The 15,768-nt window shown below is 49.8% G+C and overlaps 1 protein-coding gene across 19 annotated transcripts in view; it reads right to left on the reverse strand.

Annotated features, from left to right (window-relative positions):
• Positions 1-14,539, reverse strand: part of TRERF1 (transcriptional regulating factor 1) — a 201,787-nt gene extending 187,248 nt beyond the window's left edge. For 13 of the 19 annotated variants that reach the window (XM_013062268.2, XM_013062269.2, XM_004739906.3 and 10 more), the window contains exons 1-2: positions 13,535-13,736; positions 13,031-13,112 (exon numbers count right to left, since the gene is read on the reverse strand). The gene's annotated coding sequence lies outside the window, so the exon portion shown is untranslated. The other 6 variants (XM_045071257.1, XM_013062245.2, XM_045071258.1 and 3 more) reach the window with 4 other exon arrangements.
• Positions 14,540-15,768: the final 1,229 nt, after the last annotated feature.

The following is a 15,768-nucleotide window of genomic DNA, read 5'->3' on the forward strand; positions in this document are numbered from 1 at the left end:
CAGATACAACCCTGGGACCCAACCATCTCAATGCTTTGCTCCTTCACAAAACAATTCTGCAGAAGAGTAAAGTATATGGCTTTGTATTTGTCAAAGCACTTGTGCATCCTTTCTCTCCTTTGATTCTTAAAATAAGCCTTTTCAACCAGAAAAGCAAAAGTACTGAGAATAAGGAAAATGAGGCTCGGAGAGTTACACCGCTATCCAGGAGTACCCTACAAGGGTCAGTGTGGTGTCCCTTCTCCATATTATCCTGGCCACATTCTGAACTGAACTCGGGCCACACTGTCTGGTAAGGCTAAGTGGGAGGCAGGAGGAGGAAGGGGGAAAAGCATCTGCTTTTACAGTCACACAGGTCTGGATTCCTGGGTTTGAATCCCTGCTAATCACGAGACCTTGAGCAAGTCTGTTCATCCCTTTGTCCCCCCACTTCCTCCCTTGTTTAGTAAGGATAATAATGCCTTCTCCATTGAGTTGCTCTGAGGCTTTAATGAGGTCCTATATATAAAATGATGGCATGTGTCTGCACTTAGGAGGTAGCTGTCACATTCTGAAATGCATCCTATCCCCAAACATACAGTGTGAGGTCACCACGTCCAGAAGAGCACCTTACCTCACCTTCCTAAAGAAAATAATCCTTTTAATGTTTCTCTACTTCTGCTATCCTGGTTCCTTTCCACTCAAAGAGCCTAGATTGATCTCAGTTACTTTCCAGACTCCTTTGCAAAACTCTCTACAAGTCTTCTTAAATTTAGGCCCCCAGAAGTGTCCTCCAAGGAGAATCCATCATGGGCTGAAAAAGACAGTAGGCTAAAACCCCAGCCTCTGTGCTGAGCGTCAGATTTACTACAAGGGGTCAGACATGGAACCATACTGAGTAAAGTATACCCTGAGGGGAAACTACCCTGAAGAGAAACGAGCAGGTGAGCACCCGGCAGGGTAAGGGTGAGAGGGTGAGGAGATAAGGGGGTGGAGATGCTCACCATCTACAAAAGTAGAGACCAAGGCTGGGGCCCCCTAAGAAGAAAGAGGTTGGGCGCCTGGGTGGCTCAGTTGGTTAACCAACTGCCTTCAGCTCAGGTCATGATCCTGGAGTCCTGGGATCGAGTCCCACATAGGGCTCCCAGCTCTAAGGGGAGTCTGCTTCGCTCTCTGACCTCCCCTCTCATGCTTTCTCTCACTGTCTCTCTCTCTCAAACAAAGAAATAAAATCTCAAAAAGAAGAAGAAAGAGGTTGAGGGTACCCAGAAGAAGTGAAAGGGAATGTTTTCTGCAGCTTCCCTTAGAAACGAACGGGAACATCCAAAATGGAGACAGGAATGGTAGGAAACCCTGACTTGGCAAGATGGTGACATTACTCCTCAAACTCGCTAGCATAGCTAAGGAGTAGAGACCTTTCCCTTCCTGCTTCTGTCCTCCAAATACTTTCTTACCTCATCTCAGTCTACAACCTCAGCCCCTCCAGCCTATCCTCCATACCTTTGACCGACAGTTCTTTTCTTTTTTTTTTCTTAAGGATTTTATTTATTTATTTGACAAAGAGAGATCACAAGGAGGCAGAAAGGCAGGCAGAGAGAGAGGGGAAGCTCCCTGCTGAGCAGACTCGATCCCAGGACCCCAAGATCATGACCTGAGCCGAAGGCAGAAGCTTAACCCACTGAGCCACCCAGGCGCCCCTGACTAACCTTTCTAATACAGAAATCTGACTTGTCCACTTTCCCCCCTACACCTCTCCTCACTTCAAACTCTTCAATGAAGGGTTTGCCTACAAGGTCAAGTCTAAGATTCCTATCATGGTATCAGGTCCTCCCAGCCCAATCCCTTCTCACCTCTCCAGCCTCATCACCTGCAATTACGACTGGGAACTTCGTATGTGCTGGGCCCTGACTGGTTGCTGGGGACACAACGATACACAAGACGTGGCACAAAAATGAACACAACCTATCTCATGCCCTTTAGAAAATGAAAGTCCTCATAGGCAGACGGACACAGAAAGGGATCACTGCAATCCAGGTGGGCAGTGGGCTGGCGACATACCCTGGGGTGCACAGGGAAGGCCTCTGGAGGAAGTAGGAATGAGCTAGGTAAGGGATAAAGAAGGAAAACATTGCTTGCAGAAGAAGCCTCAGGGCAAAGTTCATGAGCAGTGCGACCTTACACAACTGCCTGCTCTAATGGAAATATTCTATATGCATGCTCTCCAATATGGCAGCCACCAGCCACATGTAGCTAATGAGCACTTGACGTGGGGCTAGTGCCACGGGGGAAAACGAATATTTTATTTTATTTAATTTTTAATTAAAACTTAAATGGCCATGCATGGGGCGCCTGGGTGGCTCCATGGGTTAAGCCTCTGCCTTTGGCTCAGGTCAGGATCTCTGGGTCCTGGGATCGAGCCCTGCATCAGGCTCCCTGCTCAGTGGGAAGCCTGCTTCCCCACCCTCCGCCCGCCTATAGATCTGCCTACTTGTGATCTCTCTCTCTCTCTCTGTCAAATAAATAAATAAAATCTTTTTTTTAAAAAATGTCCATGCGTGGGCTAACGGCTACCATATTGGATAGCACAGTTCTAAAGCATTAAACTGAAGGTGATGGAAGATAACATTAGATGAGTAAGCTTTTTATTTCCTAGACAAAGAGAGAGCTTGAAGCAGGGGATAGAGGGGGAGCAAAGGGAGAGGAAAAGAATCTTAAGTAGGCTCTGCGCTGAGCTCAACACAGGGCTCGATCTCACGACCCTAAGATCACGACCTGAGCTGAAATCAAGAGTCAGACGCTCAACCAACTGAGCCACCCAGGCGCCCCAGAAGGGTAAGCTTTGAATTGATGCTTCAGTAAAGCCAGATTCTATGTAGCTTCCTATACTCGCCATGCTATCTGCTAGTCCCTCCCCCCTTGCCTACCCAGCAAGCCCCCACTGAACCCATACAACCCCACTCATGTACCACCTCTCTGAAGACTTCCCTGGCTCCTCCACACAGTCTCTCCCACTGACTGCTTCTGCAGTATGATCTTTTTCTAAGCAGGTCTCTCTGTGTGCCGGGTTTATATGTTCTCCTGACTTGTCCCTACCAGACTCTGAGCTCCTTCTCCTACTGGTCCTGGAACTTCCAGCCACTGGTACAGTCTGGGCACATGAGAAGCACTAACACACACTTGAAGATCAAGTTGTCAGCACTGACGGTCACTGTAGCCTGGCAGGATGAGAAGCAGGGCTCTCGCTCACTTCTTCTAACAAAGATGTGAGCCACTAACCTTGATCTTAGAAAGACAGCTCTGTCCAGGGGCTCAGCAAAAGTTCTCGTGAACATCCTGAGCACTCCACCCTTCACTTGGATTGCAGGCCTTGGGGTAGTCCAGGTTCCTAGAATCTAGATAGCCGTACGGGGAAGGTGACCAGGCAGCCTTTGCGGGTTAGCCCTGGGTCTGGAGACCAGCCTGGCAGCTCAGCACCCACGTCTCCTTAAGCCTCAGTTTCCTCAAGTGTAAAGTGTAAAGTGGGCACCCATCTGCCTCCTACAAATGCTGGAAGACTGAAGTGACTAGTACACCTGCACAGGGCCAGCGACACACACTAAGCTCTCAGTCAACAACAGTAGCAACTACCCCTAAAGCCATCTGAAAACCTCATTTGGATACCCCACAGCATATGCAAATTCTTGAGCCCCTAAATAAGGCTCTTCTTGGTGCTCTCCGGGATGCAAGGGATACAATCCAATCTCTGACTCACAGCGTGTTGCCAAAATTCTCCCTGAGTTCCCAAGAGAAAATTTATTTTAATTCCCTCCAACTTTAAAAATTAAACAGTCCTTACAGCATTTTGGGGTGGCACGGAGTGACAATGGAGACCATGAAATCCAACAAGCAGCTTTAAAAAGGTTACAAACTGATTGGAGAAAGAAAGGAGAAGGCAGCCGAAGGGGGTGAGCAGGGGGGGTTGGAGACAATCCCCCGAGTGTCTGCTATTATTGAATACCCCAACTCTCAAAGCAGCCTGGCCGCCCCCTCCTCCATGCGAGCTAAGCTCTGTTAATGAGAAAACGGAGCTCTGCCTACATTTTACCACAATAATGATTTCCCCGTTGCATTTTTACATGCCTGCCGCTTTATCATAGCAGAAGTAGACATATATTTTCAATAAATCCCTTCTCTCCTTCCTCCTCCCCAACTCCAGCTCGCCCAGTAAATGTTGTTCCCTCCGCGCCCTCCCCCAACGCAATCCCAACCCTGGAGCACAATGAGTTCCACTAATCAAAACAGAAAGAAAAAGAAAAATGGAAAAATCACAGCTGCTGAAAAACAGCATTCGCTACAAGTCAAAGCCCTCCACATTTTTTCTGCATGCAGCATTTACTTCTTCAAGGACATATCACCCCCCCACCATCAGAAATCTTATGTAGAGTTGCTCCAAGGGGAGAGGGAAGGGGGGGCAGGGAAAGAAATCTAATATTCACTCTCTTTCCTATTTTGACTAAGCCAGCACAGACAGAAATATAGATAAGGCCTCAAATAACTGATTTAACAAAATGTCACTTATTAAAAGGCATGGGGGATGGGGCTGCACTTGAATTTGAGAGCTCAGTTAAAGCACCCCAGCTAAAGGCTGCCAGACCGTGAGAGGCAAGGGGGAAGGAAACATTCTCTAGCCTGGTCTCCTTCAGGGGCTGCTAGAGCTGACCCTGGTGGCAGAGGGGCCTGGATTTCTCCCTCCAGGGAGAACCAGTAGGGGGCGGGGTGGGGGGAGGAGGCAGGGGAACCTGAGATGAAACAAACAAAAAAACCAAAAAAACCCCAGTTGATTCTTAAATATATAAGCATTTATACTGCACCAACTAGTGCCAGGTGCCGGGGGTACAACGAGTGCTGACCCAGTTCTGCCCTCCCTGGGGCAGCAAGGAAGGGGTAAAAGACACACGGGTTGGGGGGGCAGGGGAGGCAGATATTATGACAACAGCATCCTAACAGCCCAGCCCAGCCCACAGCACCGGTCAGTGACCAGGCACATGGGGGCACACGGGGCTCTGGAGAGAGAATGAAGGAATGAATGAGCATAAGCACACTGAAATTGTTTGAATTCCATACTGGTTTCTAAAGCAGCTCAGACTCTTCAAAAGAAGATAGGCCTCTAAATGTCCTTACCTACTGTAGCTCCCCATAACACCACCCCAGCTCACATCTGTTCACCCAATTAAGAACGAAAAGTGAACAAGCCCTGGTACTTGAGAATCAGCCTCATTACTGGTATCCTTGAGTTGAATTTTAAGGGAGTGTGGTATCTCCTATTGTGATGACATCAGAGGGAACTCGAATGACACCCCCTATCCAAACGCCTTGGGCATCAACTCCAACTTTTTTTTTTCCCCTTTCCCTTTTTCAAACATCTTTTAAAGAAGTTAGATGGGAGGTGGTTTCCCAAGACGAGCAGAGAGGCCCTCAGAGCTGTCCCTGTTATGACCAACCACCCCCCCACACACAAGGGGCCCCCAGGAAGCTTTCCAAGGTAGCAAATAGCAAACTATTGGAAACTAAAGGCCAGGCCGTCTAGAAACAACCATGGCTTGTCCAGGTCCCTCCACTCAGGAGCCCCACAAAAAGGACAGGGCTAAGGGTAAGAGGCTGATGGAGAACGGCCATGCAATTTGTTAAAGTCAAGTTTTGGCTTTAATTATGAGGCAGCCTTTGAGCTGTGTGCTCCAGAACGAGCCAGACAATTCAAGTTTTTTAAAAATGAAACGTCGGAAACATGTTTAAATCATCTGAGTCTTTCCAACGAAGGTGACTGGGACTTAGAAGCCCAAAGTTCCCAGATGATGGTCTTGGTTTCCATGATCTCTACAGCTACTCAGTACCATATCCTTAATACTGCATAGCATTATCTGAGGGTGCACAACATCTGGAGACCATTCAACTTCTGGCCTTAAACCAGGATGCTGGCTGGACCTGGGACTCTGGGTTAATCACTTATTTATATATTTTTTTCGATTCTCCTTCTTGAGCCTCACTTTCTTTGGCTGTCAGATGAGGATACCAACCTCCTGTGGTTGTTGCTTCTGTCGTCAGATAAAATAAGAAGAGGCTTTGGACCAGCAACAAACTAGGTAAACACCGGTTATTTCAATGATGGCATCCATTTCCTCTCTCTCTGATTTTTCGTTGATTATTTTCCCCTTTATGAAACCAAATTGGTATCAGTTCCACTGATCTCTCAAAACTGACAACTTGTATTTATTATACAATTACAAGGAGTCCTCTTACACACAGGTGAGCAAAATCTCAGTAACAGCTGCATCTGGGTGACGGGTACAAGGGAGCTCATTATGCTAGCCTGTCTGCTTTTGTTGCATTTTCAAGTTTTCCCATCATAAAAATTAATTCAGAAATAAACAAATAAAGCCTCCCCCTCTAGCCCGGAGGCAAGCGGTCTGATGAGGGAAAAGCACAAGGTATTTCTTAAAACTAGAAATGACTTTTGCAGCATGACAGTATGAGAAAGGGCCCAGGGCTGGTTTTTGTTGTTTGGTGGGGGTTTTTTTGTTGTTGTTGTTGTTTTAGGTAGACTCTGCTTTACAGTACAAGCCTCATTTGCGAAACAAAAGCTGAATGCAAATGAAGACCTGCCAGGACCCTCGGACCCCAGTCCGGTTTCCTGCAGAGGCTCAAGGCTCCCCAGCACCCAGTGCACAAACCAAGTGTGTCTGTCGCCTCGACTGGGCAGGTCTCCAAGTTTCAATTCGGGATCAGAGTCTGAACCTAGACCGCCTAGCATGTCACCGCCTGAGCTCGGATGCCAGCCTTCCTGTAGCACTTTCGATACAAAGATCCCAGAGGACCCGAAACCCCTAAGGAGAAAGTGGCTAGGAGGCTGGAACAAGAGTGAGAGAGGGCTTGGTGAACAGGGGTGTGGGCAGAGGCTCTGGGAAGTTAAGGGAAACGTTTCAGTGGTTGTCAGGTTTTATATCTGAAAAGGAGATCTGGCTGAAGATTAATTCACCTCGCTGCTCTCGGTGCGCGATGCCTCTTACAGTTTACATAGCACTTTCCGTACATTATCTGATGGCATCCTCACAAGTGGAGGGGAGAGGCGACAGATGGTATCACCCGCCCTTTACAGATGCCCAGACAGGCTGGGAGGCCCCCTTGGCCAGAGCCAGGAGACCATGAGGGCGCCGGACTCTAACCTAGACCTTCAGCCGCCATCCTCACCCTCCAATCCCCACGCAGACCCCTCGCTGGGGGCCACCCAGGCTGGCAGTCTGTGGCGTGTGCTCCTGAAAGGCTGCCCAGAGGAGAGGGCTCTTTTTTTTTTCCTTCTTCTTTTCTTTTTTGGAGCCTCTTCCTCCAAACCTATGCCACGGTGCCCACCAACTTTTGAACAGGGCTGAAAATCACAGATTTTTTTTCAATGATAGTATTCAAACAAATCTAACGTGAGGCCCAAATTACTTTAACTGAAGACTCTTCCTCAAGCGAAAAGAATTTGCTCTCGTCTCTGTATTGCTCAGTAATGCAGTCAAATGTTGAGAAAATGCAGTACAATTTTCTGATGCAGTCTTAACCCTTAGAAGTCTCTGGCTGGTGTCAGGTCCTGAGCCCAAACCCTTTCCCTAGGAGGGTGCAGACACAGCCTGGAGCAGCTTCCCCACCTTCTGCTCATCTGCACCTGTCTTCTCAGGTTTTCCCTTGGTCCAGGACCGAAGGCCCTCCACACCCATGCACACCCCTTCCCCTGCCCCTGAGGAAAAGGCCACATCTTCTGGAAACCCTCTCAAGGGCTTTAGTCAGCTGACCCTACCCACCAGCTGCTCTCCTCAATTCCTCCCTCTCCAGGATCTTTCCTGTCCATACACCAAGGTAATAATACCAGCACCCAAAACACCCTTCCATTCTGCACAGGTCCTTCCTGCTCCCGCTCCGTATCTCTGCCCTCTCTTGCACAATCAAACTTTGCCAAAAAGTTGCCCACACATGCTGTGACCAGTTCCACCTCCTAGAACCCCCCCAACCCCTTCAATCTTGCCCCCACCCCATCCATTGCATTCCACGGAAGCGGTTCTTTGGAAAGTCCCCACTGGCTTCCATTTTGTCAAATAATCCAGTGGTGACTTTTCTGGCCTTATCAACCTCATGAAACATTTAACCACCACCCCCTCCCCACCAACACACCAACACACACAAACACAGCGCCTCTCCTCTCTATAGGCTCCTTAGGGCATTCCATCCAGTCTCCTAGATTTAAACACCAGTTCCCTGGCCAATGGCTCATTTTTATCTCTTGCCTGGCCACTCCTCTGGTGCTGGACACTGCTGTCAGACTGCCTTCCTGACCTCTCCACCTTGAGTCTATCTAACAAGAGCTTCAAACTTAGCGGGACCCAAACAAAAATAGCTTGATTCCACTCCCCTCCTTCTCCCAATCTTCCCCGTCTGGGCAAACAGCACCAGCCATGTACCCAAATGCTCAAGTCAGAACCCTCAGAGCTTTCCTCAACTCTTTCTCACCAGCTACCATCAAACCCAAACAGAAATACCTCCAAAGGTACGCACTTCCTGATACCTCCAAAGTGCATCTCACATGCACCTGCTCTCTCCACTGCCCATCATCTTCTACCAGGCCTGCTCTCCAACTCCACACCTGCCCACCTCCACCACTGCAAGCCCCTTTATCAGAAGTTGGGAGTGCCACTTCCCACTGGAAACTTTCAGTGGTTTCTCACTGCACTTCAAATGAAACCCAACCTTTTCAAAGGCCTCCAAAGTCCTGCACATTCACCTCGTGCTGCCCTCTCTGTCCCTCTTGTCTGCCTGTGCCCTTCTTATACAGCATCCCCCAAGCCAAAGTCCTTCCACACAGGCTCTCCTCCTGGTGCTCTCTTCCAAACCTCAGAGCACCTTTATAGGCTACTCTAGCTGCGTAAGGCCAGGTCACTGTTCCCTGTGGTTTCATCATTTATCACATTTTGCAATATATATTTCTGTACGTGTCTACCACTCCTCTGAATGGTAAGCTAGAGGCTGGGGTGGGGGTAAGGGGAGAGGGAGTAAAATATGTGTATTTTAATTATCATCATAGTCCCAGAGCCGTAAGACAGTACCTAGAATAGTAGGTATTCAGTAAAGTAGTTGCTGAACATACCAGTGAATAAAGTAGATCCAATTATGGCATGAAAATAATTGTTACCTTCTAGGACCCCAGAGTTATCACTGCCATTAGGGCACAAGGGTTCTCTTCCCCCCTTTCTCTCTAACAACAACAACAAAAATGTTTAGTATGGTTGCACCGACAGCCCAATAACTCAGCATATCCCACCAATCCCCAGCTTGTCGTCTTTGACCAGGAAAACACAAAAACTACCCTCTTGCTCAGTAAACGCAAATTAAACAGAAGACCTTAATAAGCAGATACCATGAGTACTTTAAAATTCTTAGAAAATATCACACGATCTTTTTATTATGCAGTTTCTTTAACCCAGAAGAAAAGATTTAGTAAGAAGCCATGGGATCAAACGTAGTGTTACCAGGACTGTATTATTCCTTAAAATGCCACAGTACCCGTGGTGACAAGTGCCAATATCTTGGTCGCCAGCTACTCCTGTCTCCTCCCCACAAAAGAAATCAACTATGTTTTACTTTCCCCTTTATTTCTGTGGTTCCCCTCCAACATGCAAATTCAGAAATATTATTAATCCACAAGATCCCAGCTGATTCTAATCCTCCCTTCTCCCTAAATCACACTGTTCTATGAGGTGATAAATAAGCTGAATTCAACTGCTTTTAGAGCAGAACAACCAACATCCATTCCTACTGGCTGGGGTCTGAGCCACTTGTCTGGATCCTCACTTTTTATGTCAATGTTCAAAGTCAATAAAAACATCTAGAGCTTTCCCCCAAAAAATGCCCAAGGTGAAATACAGGATATCCCAGAAATGACAGGAATACGACATCACTATTATGAACTCTATCACAAACATATGACCAAATCCCAATTACCTGTATGTGAATTCTCCACAGAAAGTGGGTAAAGCCACACTCAGCCTTCTCCCCCAAGACTATGTCCTCCTGCGGCGTGGGAATAACAGCTCAATTAACCTTAGACTTGACCAAGCATAATTAGACAGGTAAGCCAGCTGGCTGGAGGGGAAATTTTCAAGATTAACTGAAATTATTTTGGGTGCCTGGGGTAATGTGCCCCTACGCTCTATTAGCACATATAATTGCGAAACAACCATCTACTTTTTTTTCCCAAGATAGTGGCAGACTTTCCTTAAGTATTTCTTTGTATTCGATGGTCAAGATTACCAGCTACCTACTCAAGAGTCCTTTTTGGAATGCCAAGGTACAAATCCACTCTCTCCATGAGAAGACAAAAACGGAAGTTAATCAACTCGTCCTAGTCCATGAAGCAATTTGGCCGTTGGCCCAGGAAGAGCCTGTCGAGACCTCCTGAGACCTCTCTCCACAAGACCCAAGTCACAGAATTTCAGAAATGGGAGAAACTCATGGGTCAAATACGTATTATTAAGATTAAAAAAAACCCAAGACCCAGAAGTGGCTAAAAACTGGTACCTTCCCAACTTTTCTCCTAGGTGACATTTACTCCCTGCTTTGAGAATCAAATCACCTTAAAAGTTCTTTGTCACTTTACAAATAATGTGAACTGAGCCAATTCTCCAATGCAAGACAATGGTAACACTTTCTGATTAGTAGACTTGATGGAGAACCCTTAAACTTTCAAAAAAAAAAAAAAAATCAATGCGTTTGATTATTATGACCAACCTACCTATCAGAGGAAAAAGAATATTCTGAGTAAGCTTTGTTTTTGTGACCACACATTTTATTATATAAGCAGCAGTCCCCTTTTACTACAAAAGCTCCTACTTCACCAAAAACCACAGGCCCAAGCCAGTTAAGGAGGCAAAACTGAATACTTTTCACACAGTTCATAGAACAACTGTTTTCACAGCAAGCTCACATAAATGCTATGTGATATTAACACATGCCTGCTAGGTGGAAGCCGGCTTACCAAGCTGTGAAAAGACCCATGTTCACCATGGAACCTGCAAAATTAATATTCTCAATGCCCATAAAGCAGAAGGGAAATGCTCTTTTTTTAAGATGTCAAGCTGGCTTCTCAACAATCCTTTGGCGAAAATGGACATGCCTAAAAGGGCGGGGCCCCAAGAGGTGTGTCACTCCCGGTATCAATTCCTATAAATCAAATCCTGACAATCACCACAATATTTTAAAAGAATAAATTATGATTCATGGGCCTTCAAACCTTTATTACCACAAGAACATTCTCGGCAAAACAGAAAAAAAAAAGCTACTGTGACTTGATTAATGGCCAAAGCAAGACAATAAAATAAATCTCATAAATATAAGGGAAAAAAAAAACTGAAAGACTGCTCTTGGCTTCTCGGATAGACACGTAAATAATTCAACTACCCTGGGGTAAACACATATAAAGATTTTGTTTACCCTCCCAGCATATACACCATCCAGACTAAGATTCTCAGCAGGGAAAAATAATAGTGAATTTTTTTAACTAATGCCTAGTTAGGAATATTTGTTAAGTGGCAATAATATTTAATTTCCAATGAACTCAACTCTCAACTGGCCAAAAATCAAATTCTCAATCTGGAAATCTGATGACAGGAAGGAAAGAAGAAAAGCACCGTCCATCAGTAACACGTAGAGAGATCTTTTTTTAAAACCCACTTTTTCCCCTCCTAGAATTGAGCTCATCCACAGAATTGCACAAAGCTTAACCAACTTTAGTTAACCACACATGTAGGTTACTACCTGACCCTAAGAAACACGTCTGGGTTTCCGTCTCGTCTGGGTTTGAGTCTCTGGAGTTAAAATTATACTGGCAAAGTTAAAACTCCCAGTATCATCAGGGTCCCTGATAGCCAAATCCTATAACTCATTTGCAGAAACCAGCAGGCTGAAGACCAGGAAGAGAGAGGCTGGGAGAAGCAAAGACTGCTGGTTAAGCTTGGAGTCCCGCTTATTATTCTGACAGTGGGCATCTAAATCACGTTTTCTACCACCGGATTGCTTTCTTGAAACATAAATGATGCCAAAGGTCGGTACCAACTGGGACAACTTAAAACTCCTCTCTTAAGGCTCTCCACCGCAGCCTGCTAAAAGGGGAACCCAGGTGGCTTTGGGGAGGCATTTTTTTTTTTTTAAAGTACTCTTCAGTCATCCCTGGCTTCTTCATTCCCAAGCATCACCTCCACGGACTTCACCAGACAGCCCAGGCCACGTTGTGAGCCACCGGCTTCAACGCTTCATTTGCCAAAGCCACGTCTCGTCTTGGGGAAGAGTTTCCACAAAGCAGGCTGTAACAGACCAGCCGAAGGTACTCGGAGGAACCAGAAGTCATTTTCTTTAACCTAAGGATGGCAGGCGCACATGCTCCAGCCCAGTGCTGGCCAGAGGCTGCCCGCCAGGTGCTCTCGGCCTCCACCAGTGAATGGGTGGTTTTGTGTTATTCTTAAATGTCTATTTCTTCAGCCCACCAGCAGTTAACTTCCCAGTCTCCTAAACTGAAGTTAGGGAGTGAAGGGGGCAGGCTTACCCCCTTACACATTTCTCTTATCTGGGTGGCCGCCGTAACTTGGGGGAGTACCCAGCCCCCAAAGAGCCTTACAGGCACATATCCATACACATATGCATCATGTCAAAAACCCCCAAAGGCACATCCCTAGGGTCCTGCGGTTTCTTGGCTGGAAGAATGAAGGCTTTATAACATCACAAGCTTCAATTGCAAGCCCCACCACCACCACCCTTTAAGCCGGGGCTGCCAATTATAGCGCCCACCGTGGCCCTCCCCCTTTGCTGGGATGCTGGACAGCCTGCAGAGGGACGAGGGAAGAAGGGAAGCAGAAAGAAGGCCCTGCTAACAGACTGAAAGTACAGAAGTGTGTGTAGGGGGGGACTTTTCCCTTCCCCTCCCCCGTCTTCTCACGGAGCATCCCCCAACTAATTTTTTTTTTAAATGAAACTTAATAAGCTTCTTGCCTACCTTGGCTGTTTCTGCAACAAGTGCATGGGCAATCCGACAAGACCAGACTCCGCTTGGGGGGTGAGATGGGGGGCGAGCAGAGCTGATGGAATAATTTCAATATTAATTTATGTCAGAGCCGCCTTCTCGAAGCGCTACTCACTTACAGTACTGCCCTCAGCCTGTAAACAAATATCGCTCCGCCAGGAAACATACTCCCCAGATGCAAGCCCCTTCCCCAGCAGGGAACAGGGCCCTGCGCCGCCCCCACCCCACCCCCAACAGCATGCGCCCCCACCCCGGGGAGGAAGCTCCGGGTTCCCAAAGCACCAACCTACCACCTCCGCCACCACCCCAGCAAGAAACTTACTCGGTCCGTCTACGCCTCCACCCTCCCTTCAGGAAATCTACTCTCCATATGCATTCAGCCTCCCCGCAGGAAATCTGCTCCCCCCTCCCCCCTTCTATATACATGCACCCCTCCCTCTCCTCCTCCCCACGCGCCCTCCCCAACCAGAAACTTACTAGCGTGCAAGCGTGCAGGCTCTCCTGATCCTGGAAACTTACTCCCAGATATAGCGCCCGCCAGCCCCCTTTCCCGGCCCTGCTCCCCTTCCTGCCCTCCGCGGCAAGCAACTCCAAACTCTCCGCATCCAGCCACTCTCCCTCCCCGGTGGAAATTTGCAGCGCGGGGCCGCGCGCGTGCATCCACCCTCCCCTTCAGGAAACTTACTCCCCATCTGCATGCACCGCCTCTCAGCCATCGCTTAGAGGGAAGGGGGTGTGCTAGGGAGACAGAAATACATATGTATCTCTCGCCCCTCCCCCGGCCGCAGCCCACTCGGGGCCGAGCCGCGGTAACCTGGCCTTACCTTTTGCATTGCTCCCCACCCTCGCCCCCTCCCTTAACCCTCCTTATCCGCTCCCCGGCGCCCCCCTTTTTTTCACCCATTACCCACCCCTAGCAACCGTTCCCAAGCTCCTCTCGGCCTTTTTTTTTTAATCCAGGATGCAAATTCCTCCCCTGTCAGCAAATCGACTGTCAAATTATTTTCTTGCAAAAGGAGAAAGGCGGGGTGGGGGGGGGAGCAGAAGCAAAAAAGGGGAGGGCGGGGGAAGGGAGAGAGGGACAGAGGAGGGGAGAGATATCCCTCCGCAGAGCTGGGTCTGGCGGCGGGCGGGGAAGCAGGAAGTAAGGTGTCCAGCGCCGCGGCCGGCGGGTCCTCCGCCGCGGCCCCCACCCGCGCCCCCTGTCCCCCCGGGCGACGCGCTCGGGCGGGCGCGGGCAGCCTAGCGCATTGTTAGCAGCCTCCCCGGCGATGCGCTGCCGACCTTATTTGTGTGCTCTGCATGTGCGTGAAGTTGCACCTTTTGTAGGCTGGCGAGACTCTGGACGAGGATGGGGCGGGGGACGCGGACCGAGTTGCGGCCCCGTGCGGGACCTGTCAGCCCCGGGGTGTGGCAGACTCTCCGGCGTGACCGGAAAATCGAGGCCCGGGAGAAGGCGGCGTGGCCGGGAAGCTGCCGCCTTAGACCCGGACCAGTGCAGGATTGCTTCCTGCGTAGCCGTCCCGGTTATTGTAACGCGCTTTGCAGTTGAACGACTGGGGGTGGGGGGCTATTTATTTTTTATTTTTAAGGGGTTGCAAAGACGCCAGGGTCTAGGTGGAGTGCGGAGAGATGGTCTGTACCTACCCCCGCTGCACCGAGGCTCGGCGGGGCTGGGAGAGGGGCTGGGGCTCCCGGGAAGGGGCTGGAGGTTCGCGAAGCGCGCGGCTCCATCCCTCCGCCCCGATGGGGGCGGGGAGGGGGTGCTGCAGCCGGCGCTGGAAACGCAGCTCTCTGGGGAGGGGTCTCCATCTCCGTGGCGCTGCAGGCCGGGGAGGGAGGTTGCCTAGGAGAGGAGCCGGGGCCGGGAGGGGAGGGGAGGGGGCGGGGGGGCGGTGGCTGCGCGCGCTCGCCCCTCCTCGCGCGCCATGACTGTGGAACGTGGTGCCGGGGAGGAGGGACGGCCGCCGGGGGCCGCCCGGGGCTGCTCGGCATTGGTGCGGAAACCCGAGCCCCGAGTCGCTCCTCGCGCTGTCTCCTCCTCCTCCGCTGCGGGGGAAACCGCTGCACCCAAACCGAGAGCAGCTGCGAGCAGGGGGCAGGGCGCGGGCTGAAAGGCGAGCCGAGGGTTCAAACCTCGGCGGCGCCAGTGGGGCGAGGGCAGGATGGCCCCCGGGGCCCCGCGAAGGCGCGGCCGCCGGTCGGTCCAGCGCGGGACCCCGGCATTTCCAGGCTTCTCTCCCGGTCAGAGGGAATGGGAAACCAAAGGTGGCCAGGCTAGACAGACCCCCCTCGAGCCGGGTCCGAGGCGTCGATCTCAGGAAGGGCCCACAAGACAGCGAGTAGTTTTTGCTCAAGGGAAAGTTAAGCCATGTTTTGTTTTGTTTTTTTTTTTCCCCAGTGAGGGGAAATCGTTGCGTCCCTTCCCCGAGATCTCGCGCGGGATAAATGAGGTGCGCCCCTACCCAGACCTTCACTGCTGTCCCCCACCCCACCCCCACTCGGGCGCTGGGTGGGGACTGGGCGGGGGAAGGCTATATGGGAGCTTAAAGCATGAGGTCATGGGCGGAGAAGGCTGCTGCCAAAAGCGGCCGAGGTTTGTGTGTATTTTGAGGGGTAACGGTTCTTCTTCAGCAGTGATAAGTTCTCCCGCCTGACCCTACCAATTCTGGGGCGCCTGGGCCAGAGAGCCCCCGAAGGAAGACGGTGGC

The sequence above is a fragment of the Mustela putorius genome, unplaced genomic scaffold, assembly GCF_011764305.1.
Source record: "Mustela putorius furo isolate JIRA1106 unplaced genomic scaffold, ASM1176430v1.1 tig00003983_pilon_pilon_pilon, whole genome shotgun sequence".
In the NCBI taxonomy this organism is placed as follows: domain Eukaryota; kingdom Metazoa; phylum Chordata; class Mammalia; order Carnivora; family Mustelidae; genus Mustela; species Mustela putorius.